The sequence below is a fragment of the Benincasa hispida genome, chromosome 6, assembly GCF_027475165.1.
Source record: "Benincasa hispida cultivar pf3 chromosome 6, pf3_genome.v1.1, whole genome shotgun sequence".
Lineage (NCBI taxonomy): Eukaryota > Viridiplantae > Streptophyta > Magnoliopsida > Cucurbitales > Cucurbitaceae > Benincasa > Benincasa hispida.
The window spans coordinates 56,632,717-56,648,803 of record NC_143483.1 but is presented as its reverse complement, the minus strand read 5'-3'; the positions used below and the strand labels follow the sequence as shown (position 1 = coordinate 56,648,803).

The 16,087-nt window shown below is 36.4% G+C and overlaps 1 pseudogene; it reads left to right on the top strand.

The window, feature by feature from the left end:
- Positions 1–9,933: 9,933 nt before the first annotated feature.
- Positions 9,934–15,074, top strand: LOC150035787 (uncharacterized; annotated as a pseudogene).
- The last annotated feature ends 1,013 nt before the right edge of the window (positions 15,075–16,087 follow it).

The window sequence follows — 16,087 nt, the reverse complement described above, 5'->3', positions numbered from 1 at the left end:
TATTTATATAGCTAAGTTTGATGGGATTTTTTCTACTAATCAGTTGAAATCTGATAAAATCACAGGTTACTTGAATTGAATATTGTTTATTTTGTTGTGGAACTTCGATTCTTGCTGAAATTATTTAAGAGTCAACAAAAAGATCATTCTCGATTAGAAGCTGCCAGAATTAGGGGTCACGGTGGAGTTTTGAATCCCCAAATTCAACGGCGATGAGTTTTGAGCTTAAGACTTGAGAGAATCTGGTATAAGCCAATAGTATGGAGAAGGAAATCTCGCTAAGACTGTTATCACTAGCCACAAAGCAGACGGTTGCCTGAGATAAAAAAAGAAAAGAAAAAAAAATGAAATAAATAATAATAATAATAAAAGGGAGAATCTCGCTCGAAATCCTCTCGCTGGTGTCGCTCTCTCCCACAATCTCGCTCGAAATGCTCTCGCTGATCTCGCTTTCTCCCACGATCTTGCTCTCTCCCACGATCTCGCTCTGGCTAGTGTCGCTCTTTCCCATAATCTCACTCGAATGCTCTCGCTCTCTCCCACGATCTCACTGGTAATGGTTTGGTATCACTGGTAATGGCCTGATCTCGCTAGTAATGGCTTGGTATCGTTGGTAATGGCCTAATCTCGCTAGTAATGGCTTAGTATCGCTGGTAATGGACTGATCTCACTGGTAATGGTTTGGTATCACTCGTAATGGCCTGATCTTGCTGATAATGGCTTGGTATCGCTGGTAATAGCCTGATCTCGCTAGTAAGGCTGTTTTCCAATACGTTGGCTCTCCAAAATCTCTTCCATTTAAGTTCAAATTCATATTCCATTCAAATTGGAATTAAAATTATTGAAATAGGGAAAGAAAACAACACAAGGAGTTTACGTGGAAAACCCTAATTCAGGGAAGAAAAACCACGGTAGAAAAGAACTTATTATTTTTATCTCACTTTACAATAGACCCAACCCTAGATATAAATAGAATAATGTGAAACCCTAATTTAGCAAATATAGTAAAAAGACAAAAATGCCCTTAGGGCTAATTTAACATATTTCAACACTCCCCCTCAAGTTGGGGCATAGATATCAGCAAGGCCCAACTTGCTAATACAAGTTTCAAACGTCTGTCTTGATAACCCTTTCATAAAGACATCGGCGATCTGTTGGACTGAAGATACATAGGGAATACAAATAGATCTGCGGTCTAACTTTTCTTTAATAAAGTGCCTATCAATTTCAACGTGTTTGGTTCTATCATGTTGTACGAGATTGTTTGCAATACTGATGGCAGCCTTATTATCACAATACAGCTTCATAGGCCCAGGATTACTCTCATGAAGATCAGATAAAACCTTCTGCAACCAGATTTCTTCACACACTCCCAGATTCATAGCTCTATACTCTGCCTCAGCACTACTTCTGGCCACTACACCCTGTTTTTTACTCCGCCAAGTTACCAAGTTTCCCCATACAAAGGTACAGTACCCTGAGGTTGACCTTCTATCAGTCACAGATCCGGCCCAATCTAAGTCAGTATATGCCTCGATGCTTCGTGTGTCATGTTTCCTGAATACCAAGCCCTTCCCAGGGGTGGACTTTAAATATCTCAAAATTCGAGTCACAGCTTCTATGTGCTCCTCATATGGACTTTGCATGAACTGACTTACTACACCCACCGCATAGGAGATGTCAGGTCTAGTATGAGACAAGTAAATCAGTTTTCCTACTAGGCGTTGAAACCTCTCCTTATTCACAGGAACTCCTTCCAAAACATTTTTCAGTTTGCCATTGACCTCAATAGGGGTGTCAATAGGTTTGCATCCGGTCATTCCTGTTTCTTTTAACAAGTCCATCGTGTACTTCCGCTGAGAAACAGATATTTCTGCTTTCGATCTTGCCACTTCCATCCCTAGAAAATACCTTAAACTACCAAGATCCTTAATTTCAAATTCACTCGCCATCCTTTGTTTTAGCTTAGCAATTTCTGCCGTATCATCCCTTGATAGGATGATGTCATCAACATACACTACCAACACAACAATCTTTCCTAAGGGTGATTTTTTGGTAAACAAGGTATGATCAGAAAGTCCCTGAACAAACCCTTGGGACTTAACAAACACGATGAATCTGTCAAACCACGCCTTAGGAGATTGCTTCAACCCATATAAAGACTTCCTGAGTTTGCAAACAAGATTCCCAAACTTAGCTTCAAAACCTGGAGGTGGACTCATATAAACTTTCTCTTCCAACTCACCATTTAGGAATGCGTTCTTTACATCTAGTTGATGTAGGGGCCAATCTTTATTCACGGCGACAGACAGAAGAACACGAATCGTGTTTAACTTAGCCACTGGGGAAAAAGTTTCTGAATAATCAATTCCATACGTCTGAGTGAATCCTTTAGCAACTAACCTGACTTTATATCTCTCAAGTGTTCTGTCAGACTTATACTTCACTGTGAACACCCATTTGCAACCAACTGTTTTGTGACCTCTAGGGAGAGCTACTAACTCCCAAGTCTTATTTTCCTCAAGAGCTCTCATTTCCTCCATTACTGCTGCTTTCCATTCGGGAACTTCCATGGCCGCATGTACATTGGTAGGTATTGTTAGAGCATCTAGCTGAGTAGTAAAAGCCTTAAAAACAAGAGATAAGTTACTATAGGTCAGAAATCTATGCAAAGGGTATTTTGTACATGACCTGGTTCCCTTTCTCAGAGCAATTGGCATATCCAGGGTGGTATCATAGTTGTCAGTTTTCGTCTGTCTCTCTTCAGTATCGGACTTTTGAGACAATTCTGCATCCTCTTGAGGATTTTTAAGCATCTCATCCCTTCCTGACATTTCAACCTTCTCTGAGCTCATTTCGTCACTCTCTATGTTCCCAGACTTTTCTTCAAGACTCTTCTTTGAGACAACGGGATCTTGAACTTGTGCTGGTTCTGACGCTTGGACACTTTCCGATGGAACACCAGAGGTTTCCTGAATTTCCTTTCTGAGATTCCTCCTATAATACGTTATCTAGGGCACTTGTTTAGTAGGAAGAACCGACACGGGAACAACAGGAGCCGAATTAGGTTCAAGACTAGGTAGGTCCAGGAATATTGGGACTAAGCTAAATATTGGGACGAAGTTCAGGTTCAGGAATATCTGGACTAGGCTCAAGGTTGAGGCTAATGGGTATGGAATACGTGGAATTGTTAGTCTCTTCATTCGTGGTCTCCCCCTGAAGATGACTAACGGGAAAGAACGGTTTGTCTTCAAGGAACGTGACATCCATAGTAACAAAATATTTTCTGGAAGATGGATGGAAACATTTATAGCCTCGCTGATGAAGAGGATACTCGACAAACACACATGTTTTAGCTCGTGGAGCAAACTTAGTCCGATGTAGACCATGAGTATGAACAAAGGCTGTACACCCAAACACACGAAGAGGAACCTCAGGAATAAGACGGGTAGACTAATAGGACTCTTTGAAGCACTCAAGAGGGGTTTGAAACTTTAGGACTCAGGAAGGCATTCTATTAATTAGATGATTTGCGGTAAGAATCACATCTCCCCACAGGTACGAAGGAAGAGATGCTGGAATTATCAAGGAACGAGCTACTTCAATAAGATGGCGATTTTTTCGTTCAGCTACCCCATTTTGTTGTGGAGTATATGCACACGAGTTTTGATGGATGATCCCTTTTGACACTAGGAATTCCTGGAAGGTGTGGTTGACAAACTCACGACCATTGTCACTTCGGAGAATGGCAATCTTTGTGTTAAACTGTGTTAATACAGTGGTATAGAACTGTTTGAAAGTAGATAAAACCTCAGACTTATCAGCAAGGAGATATACCCATGTAAGTCGGGTATGATCATCAATGAAAGTTACAAACCACCGTTTACCAGACAGGGTATTGATGCTCGAGGGACCCCAAACATCACTGTGAACCAAGTGGAACGGCTGGGTAGGCTTATAGAGCCGAGAAACAAATGACACGCGATGTTGTTTAGCACGTATACAGACATCACAAGATAATGAAGAAACATTCACATTATGGAATAAATGAGGAAACAAATACCGCATATATTGAAAACTAGGATGTCCAAGACGAAAATGCCACAATAAATAATCTGTTTCAGATATAGCAAACGAAGATAAAAGGCTAGTCCTAAATAAGCTTCTGGAGGAAGCATCTGTAGAAAGGAAATATAGGCCTCTGTCATATCGGGCAGTGCCAATCGTCCTCCCCGAGCTCAAGTCCTGAAACAAAGTAGTATCTGGTGAGAAGACAACTCTACAGTTCAAATCTTTTGTTATTTTGCTTATTGATAATAAATTGTAAGAAATTTTGGGCACATGTAAGACATTTTGCAGAGTTAATCCATGAAATGGTGACAGTCTGCCTTTTCCAGCAACAGGAGCGAAGGACCCATCCGCAATTCGAATCCTCTCATTTCCAGCACTTGGATAATATGAGAGAAATCGGTCGGATGAGCCAATCAAGTGATCGGTTGCTCCTGAATCTAGAATCCATAACTCATTCCCCTCAGCAAGAAAACTCAAGGATTGAGGATTACCTGATTGAGCAACTGTTCCGATTCCTACGGTACCTGAATCCCCGGGATTAGTCACTGGAAGCTGTGTTTGAGGTTGTGCAGTCCCCTCAACTGATTCACCCACTAGAGCACGCCCAGATTTCGACTTGTCATTCGGAGGGCGACGTTTACCATTTGGAGGGCGACCATGCAATTTCCAGCACTGATCCTTCGTATGCCACTGCTTTTTACAATGCTCACAAACTGGGGGTGTTTTACTATTCTGCTTGTCACCATTAGCTCCAGTGGACTTCACCCTGAAGGCAGCTGACTCTATAGTGATAACACTTGGCCCATTCATTGCACTTGATCTATCTTCTTCCAATCTAACTTCTGAACATACCTCCATGAGAGACGGAATTGGTTTCTGCCCTAGTATTCTATTGCGAACTGTATCAAATTTGGGGTGTAGCCCGGCAAGAAAATCATACACACGCTCAACCTCTTCTATCTTGGAGTATTGAATTCCATCTTGTGGGCAGGTCCAGATGATCTCCCGACATAGATCCATTTCTTGCCATAACAATGACATCTTGCTGAAGTATGATGTTACATCCATGCTCCCCCGTTTGCATTCGTGAACCTGTTTACGTAGAGTATACAGGCGGGATGCGTTCTGACGCCTCGAATATAACCTTCGGACTGCATCCCAAACATCCCGAGCAGTGGCTGAATAGAGTAAGGGTTTTCCGATTTGTGGTTCCATACTACTAATTAGCATTGAGCGGAGCCAAGAATCCTCTGCCTTCCAGACACGCTCTTGGGGATCCCCAGGATTCGGTCGTGGTATCTCTCCAGTTAAATATCCAAACTTATGGCGTCCCTCAAGAACCATTTTAATGGTTTGGGACCAAGAGAAGTAATTTTGCCCATTCAACTTCTCTCCCGTAATCATTCCTGCAGAATTTCCAATTGTTCCAGATAAAAGATTAGAAGTTGGAGTAGGAAACATTGATACTGGATTTTCTGAATACATCGGGGAGGAATCATGGCCATTCAATCGGGCTCCCAGGGCGACCATCTGTTGTTGAAGACTAACTAATTGTTGTTGGAGTTCCCCATGAGATTCAGATCTGGAATTTTTCTGTCTAAATACCATGGAATTTTCTTCAATGGATTCACCCATTCGAAACTGGGGCTGAACCGGATATACTTGAGGAAGAGGCTGTCCACCATGATGCTGTGAAGAAGCTACTGTCGGAAATCCACCAACGGCAAAGTTCGGCAACCCGTGACCGGCGCTGCTCCTAGACTACTGTGATGGTGGGTAACGGATGAACGGCTCGGCGATCTGCTGTGCAGCGGAAGAAATCGCGCCGATCTGACCCGACCCGGCAGCTGGAACACACCCATGATCGTCTGGTGAAGACGCGATTCTGTGCGACGCCGAGATACCTACCAGCTGTAGATCGATCGCGTGCGCCGGCTGGAAAACGTTTGAGACTGGGACGATTGTGAGCGACGCTGAGGATCCGATTGGTTGTGACCCGATTTCGTGCGTCGGCTGAACGGCGTGACGTTCCACCACCACCTGCTGTTCGGCTGGAAGAATCCGATCGATGGTGTTCAGTTGGAACGGTTGAGACTGGAAGCAAATCGGCGCGCCAGCTGGAGCAATTCCACCACCTGGGAGGATGGTTCGGAGATATCGGTCAACCGCTGCTTGAATCACAGCCTCATTATTCAGCGTACCTTCACCTATTAAGTTTGATGACTGAGTTTCTTCTACCGGGGCTAGGGTTTCATCACCTTGCTCTGATACCATATTGAAATAGGGAAAGAAAACAACACAAGGAGTTTACGTGGAAAACCCTAATTCAGGGAAGAAAAACCACGGTAGAAAAGAACTTATTATTTTTATCTCACTTTACAATAGACCCAACCCTAGATATAAATAGAATAATGTGAAACCCTAATTTAGCAAATATAGTAAAAAGACAAAAATGCCCTTAGGGCTAATTTAACATATTTCAACAAAAATCAACTGTTATTCCAAATCTTAGTCTAAAGCTTCTAATCCAAATTTTTATTCTAAATTCAAGCCAGCCAAATCGGGTGAGATAAATGTCAAATCCGTCCTAAATTAAAATTTGGCCATATCCCAAATTTTATCAATATTCGATTGGTTAACTTTGATATTGAGTTATGAATAAAATGTCGAGTCAAAATTTGGCTATATTCCAAATTTTATCTCAAATTTAAATCAACCTTAGTTTCTATACTCATTTCCAAGTAAAATTGAGCATATCCCAAATTTTTATCTCAAACCAAAATTGATTAAGATTCAATTTCACCTCAAATTCTATTCCGAATTCGAATTAAATTAAATTTGCAATTAAAGTGGAACATAAATTATACTTTAGTTCAAATTAAAGTTTACTTAGCGAAAGTGTGTCAAACGAAGAAGATTTCAAATCAAAATTTTAAGCTAAATTTCATATTTTGATCATGATGATGCATCAAATTAAAAGAGTCAAAAAATCATATTTTGATCTCAAATTACATTTTTTTCGAGATTCATCCACCCATATACGTGCATAAATCTCGAAAAGGGGCATTTGTTGAATGAGAAATTTTGGACCAATCACAAGTCACCACGTCGTTTGCTAAATTAACGACGAATTTCTAAATCATTGACTTTGGGTCCAATTAGAAGTTGACATATGTCCCGAATTGAATTGAAGACAAGTTTCGATGATGTCACACGGATGAATCAGATGAGATTAAATTGGTCAAATTTAATATTACTATTTGGGCTTAAAGTCCAAACTACAAAAAAAGTTGAATTGGACCCAAATTCCAGATCAGGCCCAAAACCAACTAATTGGGTCCAAGGGTCAAGCCCATGGACCAACCAAGCCCACGACCTTTGAAGACACAAATACTCTTCCAAGACTTCTACTTCAAGTTTTCAAGACTCCTGAAGCTACACTCCTATAAGGCAGAAGACCCTTTGAAGATATAAATACTCTTCCAAGACTTCTACTTCAAGCTTCCAAGACTCTTGAAGCTACACTCCTATAAGGCAGAAGACCTTTGAAGACACAAATACTCTTCCAAGACTTCTACTTCAAGCTGCCAAGACTTCTGAAGCTGCACTTCTATAAGGCAGAAGACCTTTGAAGACACAAATACTTTTCCAAGACTTCTACTTCAAGCTTCCAAGACTCTTGAAGCTGCAAACCTTTGAAGACACAAATACTTTTCCAAGACTTCTAAAGCTTCCAAGACTCTTGAAGCTGCAAACCTTTGACACAAATTTGAAGACACAAAAACTCTTCCAAGACTTCTACTTCAAGCTGCCAAGACTCCTGAAGTTGCACTCCTATAAGGCACAAGACCTTTGAAGACACAAATACTCTTCCAAGACTTCTACTTCAAGCTTCCAAGACTCCTGAAGCTGCACTCCTATAAGGCAGAAGACCTTTGAAGACACAAATACTCTTCCAATACTTCTACTCCAAGCTTCCAAGATTTTTACTTCAAGAACGTTCGGTGCTTTCCTTCTCCAAGTCAACCATATTCAAAAGAGAATCAGAATATTAAATATTAGAGATCGAACCACATCGCATCAAATCAACTCCAACATCAACACCAACTCAAGTTCAACTCCATGAAACATGTTTCTTCGGAAACCTCGTGTGAACAAACATATTTTAATTTCATGAAATATTCATAATTCTTAAAAATAAAAAATCCAAATCCAAATTTTATTATTTAAAAGACCAAAAAAAAATCTTAACGGAGTGAGTACCACCATTAGCCAACGGTGAAGAGCGAGCTTCACGGTCCATTCATCATATCCAACATGCAAACGGCGTTACATCACCCCGTTTCTTTTCTCTCCATGAGGACCGTCCAACGAAAGTCCTCCATTTTTAGAAATTAACAGCCTAGATTCGTCCGGACTGTGCGGGACCGTAGTAAGGTCTTTGAGGCCTACCGTGTTCAGTTTAACTGCTAACTGCTTCCCGCGTTTATTGGGCAAAGACCAACTGAAAATTCTACGGTCCGTTTTAAATCGTTCTAAATTTGGCTTTTTCTTTTTCCTAAAATGTGTGCCATACATTATTTTATTTGTTGAAAAAAATATCCATATTTTCTAAAAATTATAATATTACCTATAAATTTTCATAGTTGCCTTAAAACTATGACAAAATAAAAATTAATTAAAATGTGTGATGAAAAAATTGAGACTTGTGCAAACCGAATATAAGTCAATTGACATATAGGTATACTAAAAATTATGAAATATATGATAAAAAAATTGAGACCAGAACATGGCCAAAATATTGCATGTCATCGAAACACCTATTCCAAGTCTCAACATAAAAATTTCACTAGATGACATAAAATTTTTAACAAATATTCTAAAAATGTTAGGTGTGTATTACACTACATTATTTGAATTTGAATTTGATTTAGAATATGCTATTTTGGTAAAATTTTAAACTTTCTACTAAAATCTCTAAATAAATAGATATTGAAATAAGCATTTCTAAAATTTAAGAACTAAAATTAAATAGATTCAAATTTCCATATCGATTAAATCTAAAATGAATCATTATAAACTAAATTCTAAAAGAAAAAGAGAGAGGGAGAGAGAGAAATTGGAGGAAATGACAAAATTGGGGGGTGGTTTTTAACTTTTGTAAAAAAAATGAAAATAATAAGATTTTTGGTAAAAGCGTGTTGTACACATGACATATATTTTTTTAATCTCTAAATCGTCCCTTGTATGGTCGATTAACAGCTTTTTCAAGTACTGTATAATTTTTTCAATAGAAATATTAAAACCGTCTATTATGAGACCGTATATCAATTATCAATAGAAATATTGTGTAAATGGAATCGTCAATTATGAGATTTTAATCCAATGGATTCAAGGGATAAAAGATGTCGAATTTTTCTTCCATTTTGAAATTTGAATTGACGGTTTCATATTTGTTTTGATTTGATTTAACCACATTTCGAAAATATTCAGAATTAATCCATCTTTAATTTGTTTATCACCATTTTGATTTTAATTTATAATATATCTTTAGATTTTACATTATTTTTTTATTCTTTATTATTTTAAATTCATATTAAAATTTTTTATCCTGATTAGGATTTTACTTAATAATTTATACATATTATCATCTAACAACAATATATTTCATTTAAATTTTATCATTTTTTTTTGTATTTTTTATCATCTTTTATTCATTATCATCTTATCATCTTATCATCTTATATATTATTATATTATTTTAATATTCTAGATATACTCTTCATTCTATCAACATCTAAAGAAGACTGTATTTTCTACAAATAAGTAACTATCCATTATTTCAATTTTTTTGTTTTTGCTATGGCTCTACAACGGGTAAAGATTATTTTTTATGGTAGATGGAATGAAAGTTCACAATATCGTAATTATCGTGTTGTTGAGCCTTATTTTCCATTAGATTTTTTTGTTTCAATAATTTGTTGATTGTATCCATGGTAAGCTTTTTTCGTCTTCCAATCTCTTTGTGTCTCATTTGACAGTTTAATGGTTTGGTTCCAACAATTCGAATCTTATTTGAATTGTTGAAGATAAGAATGTTTTGTAGCTTTTGTTCGTTTTATCGAAATTCCTCCAAAATTATTTATGTATAGTTATTGACACTATATCGTCTGCTACTTCTAAAAATAAAGTGTATTTGAATAGTGAATTAGCAGTAACAAAGCATTCCATCCAATAGTTATATCGGAATACTGAAATAATTGATTTTGAAGCTTTTGAATCATCTCGATCTGAATTTTCCATTAAAGAAGGTTCACTTTTTAGGAGCAAATCTATATTGAAAAAGCTATTTAGTTGCTTGCTCATAAGAATAGTTTTGAACTTACTACGATTAGGTCAATATGTACGCCATTTGATATTTGAGGTAAGGATTTGTCTTGTGGTTGGTATCTACGTGCATTTGTGTATAAGAAAAATGGGGTTTGGATGGTCCTTAAATTCACAAATACCCACCAATATTTTGTTAATGTTGTTAAAGATGATCATAGGCAAGCAACATATTGGATTTTTGCTGAGTGTACAAAGTTTTTTTTTAGAATGAATGGCAAGATTCAATGTTGTCCATGTAATGTAATTAGCAATATGAAAAGGCATCATGGTGTGAATGTAAGTTACAACAAGGCTTGGAGAGGCTATGAGATTGCTTTGAATTCTATTAGGGGTACTCTGAAGTCCTCCTATGCTCTTTTGTCAGTATTCTCAAGTGCACTAATTGAAAAAAATCCAAGTACTTATTTTTTGTTTCCAAATATAGTGTAATTTATTTGATCTACGTTTTAAGTCACCAAGATATTCACTTTTAACTTTATTCATTGCAGGAACATATATAACATAAGAAGCTAATGATCAAACTAGGTTTAAGTATTATTTTATAGCTCGGTTTAAGTATTATTTATTAGCTATTGTTGCTTCTTTAGATACATAGAATTACTGTTTACTTATAATATCAATTGATGACGCGTCTTGAAGAACAAATACTTGAGTAGGTTATTGTCTACTTGCACTCTTGATAGTAATTCTCAAGTTGTCCTTCTTGCATTTGTTGTTGTTGATTCAGAGAATGATCGGTCATGGTCTTGGTTTTTCATAATCTTAAAGCTGCTTTGGAGAACCTAATGACCTTACTATCATATCTAAGGGTATAGCCAATGGTTTTAGTTATGTGTATGATTCAGTTGAGCACAGTTTGTATGCATTCCATTTGTATGAGAATATAAAAAAGAACCATAAGTCAAGTCCGATTGGGGATTCTTTCTATAGTTGTGACAGAGCATATACACCTTTGTAGTCTGAGTATTACATGAGAAAGTTGGATGATCTTTCTCATTTTATTAGGTATGAGTAAAAGGAGGTTGGAAAATCGAGGTGGGATAGGACATTTTTCCGAAGGAAAAGATATTCATTGATGAAAACCAACATATTTAAAAGCATGAATTCATGGCTGAAAGAAGCACAAGAATTACTTGCTATTGGTCTTCTTGAAACGATTTACAGGTTAATTCAAAAATGTTTTTATGAACATCGTACTCATTGAAGTTTCCAGTGTACAGAACTTTTCACATATGTTGAGAATATGATTCGAGTAGCATTAAAGGAGAGTCAAACAATAAATGTACGTTTTTTTAAAAAAAAAAAGTATATTTACCATTATTAAGAGTCTAATTTGTAATTTACATTCAATATTATATATTGCCAAATATATCCCATTAATCAGCATGAATTTGAAGTTCATCATGGGAAGGAACCGTTTGTTGTCAATATTCTAAACCATACTTGCTCATGTCGTCAGTGGGACCTAGATTTAATCTCGTGCTCCCATGCATGCATTACATTGTCTACTAGGAAGCTTCATCTACATATGTATACACATGATTTCTGCCATTTCAAATTTAGTTCTCTTATATAGGAAGGAAACACGTCCTATTGGTAATATAGAACATGTTACAAATATGCACCAAGTTGGCGATGATCCACTTCTTCCTCTTGAGGTCAAACATCTTGTTGGGAGGCCTAAGAAATAAAAGAATTACTTCTTATTTAGAAAGGAAAGCTACAGTTCATTGTAGTAGGTGTGGTGGGAGGGGTCATAATTGTAGGGCTTGCAAGGAAACTTTACGACGTTGAGTCCCTACATTAGTAGTTTATATAATTGTCGTCTTATATTGTTGATTTTTGTTTTTGGGTTAAACTGTTTTAGGATTTTTTTTTCCCTTAATGAAAGTGTTCTTCATATATATATATATATATATATATATATTTTGTTATCTTTCATAATATTTTTTTTTGTATCTATACTCAATTTAGTTATTTCGACATAACTTCATTGTTTATCATGTTGGACTACATATGTTTATAGAATTATATTGTATTTATATATATTGGACCATATGTACAATTATTCATTTTGGAATATGACAAACTTTTTAAATTTTTAATACAATCCAAATTGTAACTATAATCAATCTATATATTTTTTAATAAGTTCTCTATTTATAAGATTGAACTGCATTTGTTTTTATATAAAATTATTCTATATTTATTGGAAAGTATGTGGAATTATTCATTTTGGAATATCATAAATTGTTCAAATGTTTAATACTTTCTTTGTTAAATATGGATATACCTTTCGTACAATTCATAGGTAGATATGTCTAATTTATAGTCTTGGTAAGTATATCGAGGTTGTGAGGTTTCTTTACTTCAATTTTCTGGATTTAAAATTTAAGTATCATTGTTGTTAGTATATCTTATAACAACAATGAATATAAGACGACCTGTTAAAAGTCAAATACTTGTATATTAATAATCCAGTTATCACACGTTAGGAGTACAATGTGTTTGTTGTTAACATACCTTCTAAGGGGGATCCTATCAAGTCCAAACATCCAAGGTTTCCAAAACATTAAAAAACATTCAAGCTTTCCAAGTAAAAATAAACCCTAAACAGAAATATCAAGGTTTTCAAAACAGTAACAATAAACTCAAAACTAAGTTCTTTCCTAAAGCAAGGTTCATAAAGCACTAAAATCTTCTAGCAGAACAAGAATATAAAGTTTTCAAGACCACTTCATCATCGATCAACACCTTCATGCTTGGTTCAAGTGCAAGTCAAATGATGGTCCATTCAATGGGATGTTTTTATCCTTTTTCTTCGGTGTTTGTATTATTCCTCTTGTTGCACTATCCATATCCTTGTGATTGGTGGCTTTGTATTATTAAGTTGTGCCATTGGTCTTCTTGTTTCTCTTTGTTTAGCTCTTCTTTCTTCTTCTTGGATTGTCATCATGATCAATTCTGTGTTAGTTGTGTTTAACTAACAACATTTATTGAACAATGACTAATTGTTAGTACTGAATAAATGGTAGTACTGAATAAGTTTATATGAAAATTTTGTTCTTACGTAGCAAGATCATTCTCATCAATATTATACAACTTATCAGTCATATCCAACTTTCTTTTGACATTTTATTTGTTATGCAATAAAATATCATTCGTTAGTTATTTAGATATTTTAAAATCCAAAATGTTGAAAGGATGAATTTGATGGATATTTTGTTTAGTATTGTACCACTTGAGTCTTTGATTTTTGGTGTTTATTTGTGCACCATAATGGTCTTACCTTGTGCAGAATTTTTGTTGTTGAAGTTTTAGGAGTCTTATTCTATTAATATGTAAAAAATGCAAATAATTTAGCTATGTGAAGAGAAAGAAAAAGTAGTAAATATTTTACAACTAATCACCTACGTACCAATTTTATTGATTTTTCCTTATTCGATCTTTCTAGCTTCACATAAATCTCTTTTTCATCAATTAATTGAATGACTTTGTTGATCACTTCATCTACATCTTTTGTATCCCATCACAATTAACTTGACAATTCAATTTCCATGTTTTTATAGATGAAAGAATATAATTTCTAATACACTCATATTGTATTACCTTGCATTCCGTTTCCTTAGGTTCTTTTTCCACTTACTTTTTGTTTTTGTTTTTGAACGGGTGCAAATTTATATTTAAAACGATCAATTGATTATATTTAAAATGGTCAATTGATTACTTTTAAAACGGTTTGTTGATTAATTTTTAAAACAGTCCATTGATTAATTTTAAAACGGTCCGTTTCAATGCTGAAGGCCTATAAAAAGTGAGGCCTTCAACAGTTCGTGAGACACAGAATTCATTTTCTAAATTTTCACTTCAATTTCCTCTCCTCCTCCATCTTAGCTTTCCGAGCAGTGAGTTTAGAAAGGGTGTACGTTTCGATCGATAATGGTGCATTTTCGATTGATTTTCATTTAGCCATTTTATCCTGGGGACGACATGGCAATTTTTAGAACTGTTTGCACACTTGGGCAAAGCCGCGAAACGTCTTAAAGAAAGCGAGCTCCGCGACTCAGTCTATAACGAGTTTCTGTTTTGCAGGTTTTTGCTCTTTGCTTGACCGCCATGCCTTGATAGTTTACAGTTTGTCGTTCTGAGAGCCCTGCAGTTTCCAACAATTTTAAGACGTTTCAACAACATCAATGATCCTCAATAGCAACAATGAGATATCTGACCTCAACCGTCCATTCCGGTTCGAAGGAGCGAACTTCAAACGGTGGAAGCAAAAGATGTAATTCTTCCTCACCGTCAAGAAAGTTGTCGAAACTTATACCAATGCTAAGCCAATCGTCCCTTTAGAAGAACCAACTGAACAATAGAAAAAAGAAGCTGCTGACTAGGAGGAGAAAGACTTTCTATGTAAGAATTTCATTTTAAATGGTTTGATTGATGATCTGTTTGACTACTACAGTACAATGAAGACAGCGAAGGAGGTCTGGGATGCCCTGCAAAAGAAGTATGACACCGAGGAGGCCAGGTCCAAGAAATATGCGGTTAGCCGTTATTTCAAGTTCCAGATGATGGATGACAAATCCGTGGAGGCCCAATCCCATGAACTCTAGAAGATAGCCCACGAGATAATTACTAAAGGTATGCCTCTAAACGAACAATTCCAAGTTGCGATTATTATTGATAAATTTCCTCCCTTGTGGAAGGACTTTAAGAACACTTTGAGGCATAAGACCAAAGAGTTCTCCTTGGAGAGTCTTATAACTCAATTAAGGATCGAGGAGGAAGCTTGGAAGTAGGACTAGAGGGAGGAGGTGAACGTAGTACTTAGGAAACCCGGCTCTGTCGTGGTAAAACCTGACCAAAAACTTAAGGGGACAAAGAGGAAAGGTCAGAACCATGGCTCCATCAACCAGAACCAACAGAAAAAACATAAGCCCCCTTCAGGAGAAACAGTACAGTTCCTCTGCTTTAATTGTAATAAACCTGGGCACATGGCTATGAACTGTAGGAACAGGCGTCATCCTGCTGGTCAGCCGAACTTGACAGAAGAACCATTAGTCGCCATGATCACAGAAGTAAATGTGATCAGTGGTTGTGAAGGGTGGTGGATAGACACTAGCGCGATGCGCCATGTTTGTTACGACCTTAGTTTATTTAAAACTTATACTGAAATTAAGGATAAGAATATTCTATTGGGAGATCACCACTCTACGAAAGTTGTTGGAACCGGTGAGGTAGAACTGAAGTTTACATCTGGGAAGACCCTCACGTTGAACGAAATTCTGCACACTCTGGAGATACGAAAGAATTTGGTTTCGGGCTATCTCTTCAACAAAGTCGGGTTTACTCAAACTATAGGGGCAGACCTATATACCCTTACAAAAAATAATGTATTTGTAGGGAAAGGGTATGCAATTGAGGGAATGTTCAAATTAAATCTAGACCTTAATAAAATGAAATCTTTTGTGTGTATACTGTGTTCTATGAATATTTTGGCATGCTAGACTATGTCATGTGAATAAGAATTTAATTAGTAACATGATTAGGCTGGAAATGATACCTAAGTTATCCACAAATGATTTTAATAAATGCGAGTATTGTAGTCAGGCTAAAATTACTAAAA